This window comes from Lipophrys pholis (genome assembly GCF_963383615.2).
Source record: "Lipophrys pholis genome assembly, chromosome: 21".
Classification (NCBI taxonomy): domain Eukaryota; kingdom Metazoa; phylum Chordata; class Actinopteri; order Blenniiformes; family Blenniidae; genus Lipophrys; species Lipophrys pholis.
This window is the reverse complement of record NC_137649.1, coordinates 12,484,023-12,499,960: the sequence shown is the minus strand read 5'-3', so window position 1 is coordinate 12,499,960 and position 15,938 is coordinate 12,484,023. Positions and strand designations below refer to the sequence as shown.

Sequence of the window (15,938 nt, the reverse complement as noted above, 5' to 3'; positions counted from 1 at the left end):
GGGCGTTTTGTCCGCGGGCCGAGTCCCTGCTGTCAAACAGGCAGAGGAGAGGTGATTTATGAATAGAAGCATTATCGGTGTTACAATGACTGCGAGGAAAACAGACAACAAAGGAGATTGGGAATGTCAGCTTTATGTGACGGCTGGTGGGGGTAGATGGCTTTATGTCGGGGCAGTTATCAGCAAAGAGAGGCTGATTATTTTTCACCTCCGCTGGAACAGATCTGAGCACGTAAAACCTGGATATTGGTGGACATGAAATCGATTTCTACTTTCACTGGTTGTGTCTTACGCAGATTGCTGACAATATGTAGAGAAAAGGGTAGCGCACAGTTACAGATACCATCAAGAAACAGGCAGACATGATCAATTCACAACTGCTGAATCTGGAGCCCCAAATGAGAGAGAGAAAAAAAAAGTGCAAATAAAGTCTCAATTTATGAAAATCGTACAACAAAACTAGGTTTTTAAAGTGTGACAGCATGAGCTGGCCTCACGGAGCTTGAACCACAAGGCAGACCCCCCAATACTCACACCTGACATGCTTTGATTCACACCAAGCAGTAATTTTTGGTTGGTTGAGCCTTTTTTAATGGGCAAAGTTAGAGTGTTTCTTTGCTCAGTATATCTGCCTTCATCACCACACGGAAGTTTGTCTGACCCAAATGCAAAATACACCAATTATCGACAATATAGCCAATCCAAAATAACCAAAACTGTCTCTGTGAATGAAGAGATCCAGCACTTCCTCAGCGAGAATGGAAACAAAGCAATGCGGCAAAGTTCTCTTTTCAGCTATAATTTGTGACTCATCGTGAAGTGAAGGAAAAACCTGAATTATGTAATTCAGATGTCATTATGTGCACTCCAGTGTTAATGGAACAGCTGCAGGGATCGGGGCCCGGCTTTCCCTGGGCGCCTCGCTTCATTCCTCCCACTTTACTGTTGTTGTTGCTCGCTGATCCAAATGAACCAATTCCGCTATAAAAGGTGAATCTCCATCGAGGTAAACCCCCCCCCCCCCCCGATAGTTGCTGCAGCCTTTCACTCACTTTCCGGAAAGAGGAAGGCTCTTCCTCTGTTTAATATATTCTCAGGCCCTAATCCTGCTTTCCTTCCACCTCCTTCTCCACCTGCTCCTTCTCCATCAGTCCGGCACGCAGAACTGCTGACAGAGGAGATCTGCCTCCCTCCTACAGCCCGGTGTCCTCCTGATCTGTGTCTGTGGAAAGAGCGTGGCAGGTAGTTGGTATGCGCTGACAACCATGGCAACAGCTGCCAGAGAGGATGAAAGAAACTTCTGTCAAAGCTGCAGAAGACACAAAGAGAGATGACTGGAAGAGGAGGAGGAGGAGTCGGAGTCCGTGAGGAAGACAGAGAAGCGAGCATGTGAGAAGATAACAAGGAGAAATAATGAGCGAAAAGCAGACTTTTTCTCTCTGCATCAAACATCTGTGTCGTCCAGTTGAGTGTAAAACGCGTTTGTGATGCACTTCAATAAAGACGGATAAATAAATTGGAGGAGTTCATAGAAGAAGAAAAAATCCTTTCATTGGTCTGCCTCTCTGTGATCGACCGGCGACGTGCACAGGGTTCACCCTGCCTTCGCCGTTACTCGGCTCAGCTCCAAAGCCGAGTTGGATGAAGAGGAATAGAGGATGGGTGGACTGATGAATACTTCACAAGTGTAAATATTTACACTGAGATATTCCCAGTAATGATTTTAAGTAACAGTGCCGTGAGACAGGTCGGATTTACCCTACCGACGATGTCTTGTTGCAATAGTAATTTTTCCCGAGGCCGATTATTTGGACAATCGCTCTAGTGTCAGAAATGTTCCTTTTCATTTCCGGGCATTTTTCCAGCCGATTGTTTCAACAGAAATTATGTAGCCGATGACCGTTTATCAAACTTATTACTTAGGATTACATTCATCCACGGTGTACTGGGCATTTCCCGTCACTCTCAAACAATTTTATCTGGAAATGATTCACTTTGAAAACATTTCCCATCTTGTGCAGGAATTCCGTGGAATATTTCGACGACCGTCTCTCCTGCCGGTGAAGCCCTGCTCTGCCGTCCACGCCGCTGATTAAAGATCCACCCGTTGCTCGAATGATTGTCTGAGTACTTCAGTGGCGGTCGGGCTGGTTAAACCCATGTGAGTTCTTCCTCGGTGAATAAACACTGCATCGCTCATGCTGTGTGCTAAGTGGCTGCGCTGCATTGTGTAACTTCTGTATAATGTGGTATCCTGTCTCTTGACATTTTGCTGGCTGAACCCCCATATTAACAAATGAGACTCCCCCCTCCTGTAAACTCCGGCTTCTCTGCGCTATCTATGGCCCGCTAATGCCGAGTCCCGCACTCATATTTTATATTTGGGATGTGTTGTTCACTCTTGCCGGCTTTCGCTCCTGCTTTTCTGTTCTGCTTTGCTCTTTTCGCGCTCCACTCAAACTCCACTCCGCTTTCACCTCGCCGCTGCTCGTCCTCACCTCTCTCCTCCGTTCTGCTCGGTGCCACTGTCGAGCTCCGGCACGGAGTCGGGATAACGATAAGCCTCGCTCGATCTGGGGCACCTCGTTATGAACACGGTGGAGGATCAGTAGGAAGGCGAGTAGAAAGTGTGAAGTGGAGACAAGACGGGCCTCCGTCTGAGTGCAAAGAAGACAAATGAGACCAGAAGTTATGCTGTGGATTTCTGGTTTTATCCTTCTAAAGTAGGACCAATACCACACCGAATACAAATATAAATACTTACATTTGCATACGGGTAGATACAACATATATTGTGTTTTTTTTTAAATATATATATATATATATATATATATATATATATATATATATTAAACATGGCATTACAACTACGGCCACACAGTATTTGTTATATGTTTGGCGTGAAATAATTTTGAGTACTACAATTGTAAAATACCTGTTCTTTGTCCTGTTGGACTGAAATCTAACTCGCTGTAACTGCACAGGGTATTAATCTCATCTCTGGTCTGCTGTTCCCACCAGCAGTGTATCAGTAGTAGTTTCGGTGCTGGCCTGACTCCGGGGATGTTGTTGTAATATTGAAATACTGAAGTGAAATTGAATAACCAGTGCATGAAAACAATAAATCTTTTGCCGTTCAGCCTTTTGCAGTATGTATATTATGGGTGCTGATCTTGCGATGACAGTAGATTTGAGTGTGCAGCCACAAATGCCACACAGTAGAATATAAACACAGAGTCGGACATGACCAAATGTTTGCCCCGGAGCTTCTTTCTACAGATAAAACTAAATTGACCAATTCCATTATCACTGCATCACTATTCCGTCAGTGCTCAGTTACTCAGCTTTCCTCCTCCAGGGACAAAATCCACCGCTGTTGTCAGTTTTCTCTTTCTTTCTTTCTTTTTGGTTCAGGCGCTTACATTTTCAGTAGCTTTTTGAGCCTTTTTACAATAAACATTCACATGATTCGACTTGTTAAACACAAAATGAGCTACTTGGCATTTCAATGACCTTTTTTTGAAATTGACTGACATTAATAATCAACAGTGTAAACACGTCCCCGCTGCAGCCTAATAGGATGAGTCCAACGTCAAAACACCGCATTTCAAACAGTGCAGATGCAAATGTTTTTGCTGGTGTGTGGGTTGAATTTGAGTTTATAAAAAGACAAATAAGAGAGGAGGCGAGAGAATTCTCTCACTCCTCGTCTGACCCCGCTTCCATCTGTGACACAAATCACTTCAACCCAGAGCCAGGACGAGTGAAACTATTTTCAACGAGAAGCACCAGTCGCCAGCAGTTCCAGGTGGTAAGATGTGAAGATTTCCTGGGTTTCTCGAATAAAACAAATTGAGTGCCCTTGAGCAAGAAGCTGAGCCCCATGGCAGCTGTCACCAAGGCTGCGCAGGTATATGAATTATTATGTGCATTGGTCAGTTTGCTTTGTACTTTGTGTACAAGGCGCCGCTCAGCTGTTTGGCTGCTGCCTGCCACTAATGAGGGCTACAGAGTCTGGTGTGGAAATTAGAAAACCTCTCACAAAATCAGCGTAGCTTGGAAGTACTTTTATCAAGAAAATGAAAACAAGGTAGGCTGTAGGCTGTAAAGATGGTGGTTTGTGGCTTCACAACGATCTGAAAACACAGAATATTGTCACCATTTTTCTGTGCGTTTTCCTTTTTAGCACTAGTCCATTAGTTTTATAATATATGTTCGTTGCGACCACAGAGAAAACAGTGACAGAGAACATCCCTAATTAATCTTCATACAAATGGGATGAATATACAAACTTAATCCTGCAGGAGTCCTGCTGGGTTGTGTTGCCCTGCGTGTGGCTTGCAGACGGGCTGAGTATGATGCCAATGTACGTCACCTGACGTAAGCATCGCCGCATTCACCGCCGTTTCAACCACACCTTATGTACACACCTTTGAAGACATTGCTGGCGCGCTCTCAGCAAAACACTGCAGCTCGGCTCTAACTTTGATCAAATCGACTTTCTTTCCCAGACCAGTGCACGGACCCAGGAGGGACTGCTGCTCAGGCTCCACAAACAGTGAAATGTTGACACTTTAAGTGACTGAAAGAGAAGTACTCAGACTCTGCGATCGACTACCCCCCCCCCCCCCCCCTTCCTTCTACATTTGTGAGTAGAGTAATATTATGTGATAAGTGAATGATTACTTCTCTTTTAATCTGGCAGACTACGCAGATCCACACTTGATAAGAGGAACTAAAGCAAAGCAGCTCATAGAGAACCTACAAGCAATGGAGTGTTATTACAACCTTGATCAATCTAATCCGATCGTTGGCAGGTGAAAAAGGACTGAAGGAATATTTGAGGAAGGGAACAAGGAAGGAATAACAGTGCAGAGGAACTTCCTGCTTCAGATCCATGAAGCCAGTTGTCTTTCTGAGAGCAGCAGCACCTCCGGCTTGCTCCCTGTCACGCCTTTTTAACCAAACCAATTAGCCTAACATGACATGGTGCTGAAAACCCACTACGCGTCGATAAATCACTGTCTGTGCTAATTGCAATTAAAATCCTGAGCAAACCAGGCGAGACAATAAAGTGGGCTTAAGCTATTTACTCTTAACTTTTAATGGTGATTGTATGAGCCTGTGCTTATGTCAAAGTCATATCGGAGGAGCTCCAATCCGCTCGGGACCTCCTTCTCATTATTCATGTGTTGTTTCTTTATGAGTGTGGTGCAGCTTGTTAGGAGGAACGAGACTGAAGCCTGGCCACTTCCTAACTCGGTACACATCCATCATATACACACTTAGAATATTGTTCTGTTCCATGTTTTAGTGATGCGGTTCTTTCATGTGTATGTAAAATTGGGGCCCGCGGTGTCAAAGGGAAATGTGTGGTGTATTAAATTGTCCTGCTGCTAAAGCACTTTTGAAGGGTGAGCCTTCTATAATAGCCACTTCCATCACTGCAATTGAAGACTGAGCTCACAATCATTTTTCAATTAAACGCCTTTACAGATGGAGAGCATGACAAACAACTTGGGAACTGTTCAGACCAGCAGAAATGCAAATTACCGACAACAAATGCAGAAATGGTCACATCAAGCTCTGAATGTGATAACACTGTTCTTTGTATCCATACATGGAAAAGAAGACATTTTATAAATGTCTCTGAGGTAAAGACAGAGAAGATAAGTTCCTGCTGATTCCTGATATAAATGCTATATATAAAGGAGGCTTCACTGGAATCCACAAGGAAGAGCAGAGACTACTGATATATAAAGCTGCAGATGTGTCTCACATAGTTCTAAGCTGAGGAAAATTCCAGAAATGAAAAAGATGATCTATTGGATTTTATTTTTTTCAAGTTTGAGAAATTGTCTCTTTTTAAGAGTGAAACTGAAATTCATATCAAGATTTTTTTTTAAAAAAGGTCTACTGGGGATATTAGACAAGCGTCAAAATAAAGAATTTTGTTGTGGTTATTTAAATAGGATTTTCATTGGATAATGCATTAATATGCGTTTATTCAAAATCCCCAAAAGCCCATCTTGAATAATGACGCAGTACTTACATTGTTTAAAAAGAAAAAAACCTATGATGATGTGTGAAAGTCTTAAAATCTGGTTTAAATATAAAAACTTAAACTCGTATCAGTTTTCTATTTGTGCTTTTTTTATTGCATTTTGTTGATGAAAATATACTCTTGAAAATTATAATCATGTCATATAAAATCAATTTACAGATTTTTCGCTTATTCAAAAAACAAAAACAAAACAAAACAACTGTTGGAATGAAATGCATGAAAGCCATCCGTGTGGAAAAATCTAAATAAAATTCAAATCTATGCAAATGAAAATATTCTAAACAGACCAGCTTTGAGGTGTACAAGCACATATTCGTATATTCATGCAAATTATGATCCATTTTATACATTTGTCATCCTGACTGTTGAATTGTGTTGTCTGGTCTGAAAAATGTTGGTGCCAGTGCCACAATTTACAATTTTCTGAAACATATAGCAGGCTAGTGTAACAGTGATCACATAAATCCTCCTTCACACAAATTCTAATCCTCAATCCTGTTGTAATTTTGGGATTTGCAGTCCGTTCAGGGTATAGCACTATATTGTTTAGAAGAGTGAAGACCTTACACAGGGAAACCATAGTTTAATAAAACAGACAATAATTTGTCTAAAAGATCACGTTAACTTCCATGACAACACAGGACTCACACTCTTATTTGGTCATAACAAATCTGCTGTTGCACCAAAACAGCACTTTGACAAGTATGGGTGATTAAAAATATGAACAGATACAAAAAAAGTGGCCATGTTGTGTGAAGCTCGTGGTACAAACACCTTAAATTACAGACTGCCAATTGTCCGGGTGACTGTCCACCTCTCAGATCCTGTCTCATTAGCTGCTGCTGCCGCCGCTGACAGAGGCATGGTCTGGGAGTGCAAGGACATCTGGGTCCCTCATTATAGAGCGACTCTGCCTCACCTCTCCTAATAAAAGGCCAATCTTCATCTAAAAATGGGTCGATAATGTTAAACAAGCTTACAATACATCTTTATGATACTGAATATTTTTGCTGGCAGCCAACACTCAGTATTTGATGAGTAATATATTTTTTAAAAAAATCACCGTGAAGAAGCACAACAAACTGATCAATTCTAAGTGTGAGGTATAAAGAAAAAAGGTTAAATCCTAAAATGTGAGATTTCTTTCTCTCACAGGCGAAGCATGACTGATGTTTCTTCCATCTTTGCAAAATGGCTTTCAAAAGGTCAGAGGAAGATAAGAACAATGCACCCACTGGCAGCTAAATAAAGACTGGTGGATCGCCTTAAATAAGCACAAAACTGCCAGAAAGCATGAGCGTTACAGGCCAGCGAAAGCTTGAGCGGATGAAAAGTGACAGGGACTACAGTCCTTAAATCCAAACAAGACATCCAGAACAGCCGCCACAGCTGATGCATTCGCTTCACGAATCCCAAGTCCAAGTTCCTCTAGTCTTTTGAATTCATCAAAAGACACTCAAGACTGTCCAGAGTTCGACTGGATCACAGGGCTGCAGTCACTCGGACACCAAACACACTCACACACACACACAGCCACCTGCACTCTGTAAAGCTCACAGACAGATACAGTGTGCAGGACCATTCATTGTGCAGGAAGACGACTCCAGCCCAAGAGAAAAATCTGAGTGTGTTGAGCTCTCGGGAAAGTTTAGAAGTCCTGCAACAATGATTTTTCTGTCGGTTAGTCAGATAGTAACAACTTTAATCTGATGTCTGCTGTCATTTTTAAGTGTATTGAGAAAAAAATTGGAATCGAAACTCGAATCTTTATTAAAAAAAAAAACTAAAAAAAAAAACTTCTTTTTTTTTTTTGCCAAATTGCCCAGCCATACCTTGACATGTGCAGATCTTGAGAAACTCAGGAGACAAAGGTCCCACCATGATCACATTCACTCATCCTGCAGTTCGCTTACACACTAATGGGTTTCAGTTAACTTGAACACCTGGGATATGGTCCGAACCCCCAATCTTGGTTTTGCTCTTTCTGATGATCCACAAAAAATCACAAGAAGATCTGAACCCGAAGCTCTGGAGAAAAATGAAGACCTTGGAGACCTTCATCTTTGAAAAACAGCCCATCTTAGTAATTTCATACTAAATATTTGACTCAGCAATAAAAAACCACTCCACTCCAAAAACATTAATATGACGAGAACCTCACAAAATACACATGTAGAGCACTTTGAACATGAAGAACTTGAGAAATTATGAACAGACGTAACATTTCGCAGCTACAGCCTCACGTTCTGACGAACACAAGACACACAAGCTGCAGCGCTTCGTCCAACATCCTGCTTTGAAGACCAGTTTAATAGACGTGCAGCAACTCTGAGCTGAATATACATTCAGCGTGGAACCAGCATGGATGTGGAAAACCATTTTACTATACTGACATCGTTATCTACATGACCACATTGCACGAATGCCGAGCAGCCACACAAGGGCTCAGATGATCAATGAATAAGTGGTCACGTAATTGGCAATTATCCAAGGTATCCAACACTTTCTCGGCATTTCTGTTCATAAGAACGTCATACTTTCCTCTGAAAGGCAGAATTATCGTGTGGTAAATAAACTGAACAATAGAAACAACAGCAGTGAAGTGACTTCTGCCTTGTGTGGGAGAAGAATGGCTATTTATGTCTATTTATTAATTTTTTTAAAAATCTTTTATTCAATATTAAGTCAGCTATCAATTCACAGGCAAAAAGACACGGAGGCAGTTCGATGGAACCCAATGATCTTATGATACTGGTTCTTCTGCACACGATTCTGTTGGCTGATACACACTGGTCAGTTGTGACCACCTGCCCAATATTGTGTATGTGATCAACATATATCGTACAATGATGACCAACATGCAATGCTACCTCTGATATTCATGCAGTCATTCATGCTATAGAATCTCTTTTGTTGGATCGAACTACAAAGTCCAGCCTTCATTCGCCGGGCAAAGCATTGCCGATTGTCCACCCTTGGTCCTTCTATGGACCACTTCTGACTGACATAGACTAATAAGAGAAAGTACATTGTTCCACATGTCAGCAGACTATAGAACTCCTCACCTGAGGGGAGGAGCTGAACGTTGGTGTGTCACTATACACGACATGTACTGCAAGCTAATAATATTATTCATTTGTATTTTTATCAGCTCCGTGTGCTTTGCTGTCCTTATTAAATTCTATTACTTCAGGAAACATTGATTTCTTCAAGAGTTTTCTCCCAAAGACATAAAGGTCTAAAAATGTCAAATACAAACTTACATTGATGATGTTAAAATCTTCGAGCTTTATGATGGTTTTTTTCCAAGTTCCCGTGCTCTTTTTTTTTTTTTGCCCTTACCTTGCTGTGGCTGGCTTTTTCACTTGATTTTCATGCTTCCGACATCAACAGGTATGAAATAATGTAGAATTAATAAAAAACTCCCTGTCTGGATCAATCTGGTCTGTGCAGGGAGCTCGGAGCTGCACACAGCAGAACGTGGAGCTACAGGTGGAAACATGAGTATTGTTTAGAATTACAGCAAATCACTGTGATGCATCTGTGAATCACCAAAGTTGAGTAGAGGTCAGCCACGAGTTCCTTTTGTACAGAATTTCATTCTTAGTCTCCAAGTTCCTCAGCCATCTGAGGTTTATGCAACAAATCAACTTTGAAGACAAAATTCAAATTCGTCTGCTGCCTAACGTGTCCAACACAAACCATGATAAGCAGATAAATCATTGCTTTTCTCTTCGCATGCTCTGGTCGCCATGTTAGGGCTGATCAGTGTAAACTGTATTTACATCATTAGAGTGAAAATCACAAAGCTAATCTTCAATTATAGCTCATTTAAATGCAACTTCAAGCAAGGGTCATCCCGGTTTGTAAATGTCAGAGTGTCCACACAAAATTTGAAGCATAGTATTTAGCTTTCGCTTGAGCAAAAGACCATTTGACTGAAGACAAGTGTTGCGTTCGGTTGGCCTCCGTTAATGAGCAGTGTGCATTGACACTGAATGCAAAAATGCTCATGAATCTGGTCCAAAGCTTTATGTGCCTTCATTATCAGCACTGCTATTGTTATTTACCACAAGCCATGCAACACAGTGTGGGAGGTGTGAAGCACACAGAGCAATTATCTTTAATTGAGGCAGAGAATCACACCATTAAATGACTAATTTGTTGTTCTTCATAAACCGCAGTCTTTACGAAAAAATGCCTCGGCTTTCAGGGATTTGATGGGAGTTTTTTTGTTTTGTTTATTTTTTTTTCGCTTTTACAATGCTGTTCTGACACAATTATATACAATTTGTGGGAGGAAAAAAAATAAATCTATAGCCAACCACAACGTCGATATTTTGACAGCTTCAGAAGCTGTGCTCAGATAACAAGGCGAGCATAGATTTCACTGATACTTTGGTTGACGGGGTATTAGGGGAATTTTACACTAGACTCACTGTTGTAGGAATGACCAGACAGCGTTTTCTCTTATGCCGTTTCAATGCCTCCATTACAACGAAGTATGTAGCGTCTCTTGAATATAGCTGGATGTTCGTGACGCGAGCAACATCTTCAGCCTTCGTAGAGAAGTTGTGGCATTAGAACGGAGGTGCAGAAATCTTTCAACAATGAGAGTAATTGGAATGGTGATGTGACGCAACATCACTGCACAAAACTAGACTCAGAATTATTGACGTTTTAGCTGAGGAAACACGTGTAATAAATCTATCTTTTCAAAACAATGAACTTTCTGCCCACACCCCCTGTCCGGGTTACATGCACTGCAGGTATAAATGAGAAGATTCTCTGTATGCAGAGAAGTCTACTACTATTACTATGACTAGTGTATAAGTAAGATGTTTGGAGAATAACTGAAAAATGTGGCTTTCTATTTGTTGCACAGGACAATTCGAAAATATTTCTCTAATTTGACACCTGCTGCTCGTCCTAATGAAGTCGGCAGGGCATTGATTAGCTTGCTGTTGGACATAAACATGTCTGTTGTTTATTGGTCTAGTTCCAGTACTTTTCTCTCACTATCCACTAACCCCAACCAGAAAGCAGAAAGTCTGATCTGTTGGTGTTTCCTACCAAGTTCAAAGAAGTTTTTCTCTTTAAACTATGACTAATGCTTGCTTATGTGGTATAGTCTTTTCATTCTGTACTTATTTCATTCGTTAGTGCCGTGAGATTGTTGCTGGTCCAAGTCCAGAGTCAGCCATTCTATGCTTAGTGACTGGGTACTCCGGTTTCATCTTAGAAAATGTGTTTGAACTTAATTGGTGACACTAAATTGTCCATAGTTGTAAATGTGAATGTGTGTGATGGTCTGTTTCTCTGTGTTTGGAAACCAGCTGGCATATGCCAATATGAATTGAATTGATCCAGCAGATGACCCGCACTCAATTAGTAGGGCCATTGAAGATTCACACCTCTAAAAGAGGCATTTTAATCATGACAATAGATTAAAAAAAAAACAACAACTATATTTTAAATACCATACCTCTTCAAACTCATATCGCCATAAACCAGAGAGCACAAACATATCACAAGCCAGACCAAATAGAAATGTGTAAGCTTGCCATAAGTATTCACAACTTAAGTGAATTATAATCCTAAAACGAAGCCACCGACAACAATGATGCAACCAAACATCTAAACAACTTTTCAAAGGAGCATCCTAAATAACACGTAGATTGTTGTTCCTCTTTCTATAAGCTCTTTTTTTTCTTTTTTTTTTAAACCATTATCCCATGCACGTATTTCTTTGTATGAAATCTAATTGATAGATCTCATCCTTTATTCAACATAATTTGAGGATACTTCATCATTCTCCCATCATTCACTTAAACCTGATGTAACTCACATTCAAAGTAATCTGGGTGGTTATCGGCACCATGATCCAGTGCTGGTGTAACAGTGATCACGTGTGTCGGTGGAAGACTCTGATGTGTTCAATCTACAGAAATGCATCTGTGGGCTTCATTACACAAACTCCCTGAGGAAGGCAGTGGACATGCCTCATCAATAATACGGGATAACAACAGGCTGGAGCTCAGTCATCCACAGAAACATGTCAGATGTGTTCACATGAAGGTAAAATCTCTCAAAGAAAAAAATTTATCCAGTTTTGTAACAAAGTTCGTTCACCGGGAGCAAAGATCAATCGGCAGAGTTGTTGTTCTGGTTTTTTTTTTCAGCTTTTCAGGACCGAGATTTCTGAAGGAGTCACACAAATGGTGGCTCTTGAGTAGGAGATTGTGAGGGCTGATGGGGAGGTGTGGGCTTATGATAAATATATATTCTCTGCTTCAAAACCAACAAACTCCAAAAGACAATTTTTTTTTTTTTAAGCTTTTCACATTGCTGTAGCAGAAATCAAGCCTTCTATATATATTCAAAATGCACTTTAAGTATAAACACAAGAGGTGATTTTGGCCGCTATTTAGAGATTTGTTTTTCAAAACGACTGGCGATTTACCCATTTTAGTTTTATAACTGTCACTGAGACATTAAGTGGAGCAAACACAAAGCAGTGAACTTACTTTGGTTGAACATACCACCCACACTTAAACAATGACTCTCCGAAAAACAGCAACATAAGACAAGCAGCAGCAGCAGCCGCCAGCATTGCTGGACAAAAGCCATTTTCTGAATCTGTATAACAACTTAAAGGGATCATTCCTAAACGTTCTCCATGAAAAAACAAAAAAACAAAACCCACCAACACTTCAGCAATTTAAAGCCTGAATTTTGTATTTACCCAAATCATTGTATTCGTACTATGTCCTCGCTGACAACATATGGCATCAATACTTGTCAAGACCGTCACTCATAGACTGTATCGTGAAAATATCCAAAAACCATCAGCACAGAGTAGAAAAGTTTTCAGGAACATATACTAGTGAAAACATTGGATTCCATAGTTTCCTGCATAGAGCCTTCCACTCAGACTAGATCCAAAATGTCGTTTAAATCTTGGAACAACAGAGACACACCCACTTACAGCACATTATTTGCCAATTAATACAGACAGTAAATTCAAAGAGATCCAATCAATCTGCTAATGCATTTTCTAGTGTTTTTATTTTAATCCCTTCAGTACAACAGGCTAGTAAATGTATTGATTAGAATTCATAGTACGCACTTGTCAAGTAAAAAATGCAAACAAAAGTTAAAAGATTGATAAACTTAAGACTCATGAAAAACTTACTTTGAAAATCAACATGTTATTATGTGTAACTTGAGTACACAAAAGCCATTCAATTATTTTTTTCACTTACATCAGAAAATACCATTATATATTACCAGCTGCAGATGCCACATCACGACACGATATTGCTGTGATGGTTTTTCCAAGGACAGCACTGTTTTGAAAGTATGGCGTTTGAATCCTGGCTGCGACGAAAAGGCCATCTGGAGTAAAAACTGGCCAAGACCACAGTGTAACTTGTTGCTGTGGTGACCCCTGCGACAGGCAGCAGCTGAATTCGGCATTCTTAGATGGTGATGGTACTGATAGAATATCAGTATCAATTAGGGTTCAAACACATTTTTGATTTTGTGCATGTAAATGTCATATAACCAAGTCTTGTGTCGGGTTTGAGAAGCATCTTTTTACAAGCTGGAGTCAACAAGAAGCTGCGTTTCCGTCACATGTATAAACCTCATCCCGGTTTCTGACAGCAAGTTGCCTCGGTCTTCAGGGTCCTCAATGCTGCCCCGTGTTTGCCCTCGATATAGAAAACTAAAGGTTTTGATTACTTCTGCTACACATCTTGATTACCCGGGTCTTGGGGAACTGGACTGCAGCACTAACGGCACAGATGCTACTTCAGAGGCTGTAAGAAAAAAACAATGGCAGCAATGAGAGCATCAAAGTCCTGGAGAAAGTTTTTGGCCAATCGATACTCCCCATGACGACACTGCACTATAACAGCAGTAACTGCTTCAGAAGCGAGGCTGGTATGATCGCTTTCTCAGAGCTAATGAGTTTACAGAGCCACACAGTCAGTAAAAGTTCCTCTATACAGCAATGCTGTATCTTCTTTAAATGATCCAAGGAAAGGAGTCACAGCCTGACACCAGTCACAGCGGAAGACATGATAATAACATGTTTTCTATGTTATTATGGCTTGAAACAAACTGCCAGAGCAAATCAGTGAAGCCTCTTCAGACAGATTTAAGAAACAGCTTATGACTTGGTATTTAGAAGCCTTTGCTTCTAGCTGATGAGACTTAATGCTATTGTGTGTTGTACTATATCTTACTTTCTATTGACCTGCGTTTTGATGTTACCTTTTAAATCACACTTCATAAAGCTATTAATTACTTTTATATTGCATCCCAACATATAAACCCTCAACCACGATAACAAAGTCTACACAATTAAACTGTGTGATGAGGTGTAGAGGTGGTAATAAGCTGAGGGCAAATTTCTTTGTTTTACGACTGTGGCACTCTACATCAAACAACCTTCAGGATCAACTAAAGCCAAAGTTCAAAGTACACAATTAATACAGATAAGGGGAGGGAATGATCTTTTCTCAAAACAAGAAATCCAGCTGCACCAGTCAACAGATGAGCGAGAATATTGTGTGCGGTCTTTAACTGAGCAAAAGTAACAAACAGAGACACAAACGTCTTTTTCACTTGCACATTGCTTCCACGTTGTGACAAAGTGTGAGTCTCATTCCATCAACAGCAGTCACACCAAGGTGGTCTCCACCAGAGTTAACATTGCTTACCGATATGACAGCTGCTCATGAATTCAACAACAAGCAGCAGGCACAGGAGCTGCTGTGCATTATAAACCTGACAAATCAAACTCCCAATGAGCTTTTCTGCCTGGTTTCATCAATGAGAGATGGAAAGTCTAAAATATGCTCCGGCGAAACACGACAAAACGCACTGATCCAAAGCATGTGGAGAATCGGTCGAGGATATTAGAGGCGGTGTCATAATCCTCGGCTGGCTTTTTTTATCAGATAGAGCTCAATCTGGATATTGACATGTTCCATGCTGCTCCTTGGGCTCATAACCATACGCTTCCACCCAGTTCATCACCGACACCACAGTCATGTGAGAAGGCAGAAAAACAGGATACAATGCTAAAATATGCATATTCTAACCTTTACTACTAATAGAAAATCCAGTAGGTTAATCTAATGATAACTGTTCGTATCAGCACATCATTTAGGGTTGTATTTTTCAGAATTAAAATACGTTTACAAATGAAAACAATTATTTTGCTTCTCTTTTTCTGGATTAAAGAAAATTGTCACAAAACAATGTGATACTTATGACGACTTAATGATAATTATACATGTGCATCTGCAAAATTCTGGTTACAATGGGCAAATTAACTTTTTCTATGAATTAACTGCAGCATATTTTAGATGGATCACATATGAACGGAACTATTTCTAGCCCTATTTGATTTATTCAATATTCTTTTTAGCTCGTAATTCATGAAAATGAAAAATACAGTATTTCAGATTCTCGTAATTCATATGATCAAAGTAAAGAACATAATAATAATTCCAGTACCATTTTAATTCTTATGATGCACCCGTATTTTTGCTGTATTTATCGACTGTAATGCCATTTGGTTCAAAACAATACGTTTTAGGATACTTCCAACAACTTCTTTCTGGTTGCCTTTTGTGAATCTTAAAGCATAGGAATAAGGTCAGCCTGAAGAAGATGAGTTCTTTTTTGGTAATTACTCAATTTAAAAAAGGGACAGAGAACAAAGCTCCCAGTGAATTCAAAAAGCCTTTGTGCAATGTTAATGATGTAATTCCCTTAATGTGATAGAATAAAACAGGCTGTTTCAGAAAAACCCAGCTCCCTCAAAAAATGTTTTGTCGCATTAAATTGTTAATTCAAT

At 40.3% G+C, this 15,938-nt stretch overlaps 1 protein-coding gene across 2 annotated transcripts in view; it reads right to left on the bottom strand.

Annotated features, from left to right (window-relative positions):
* aven (apoptosis, caspase activation inhibitor) overlaps positions 1-15,938 on the bottom strand; it is a 39,776-nt gene that overhangs the window by 8,514 nt on the left and 15,324 nt on the right. The gene's annotated exons all lie outside the window — the stretch shown is intronic.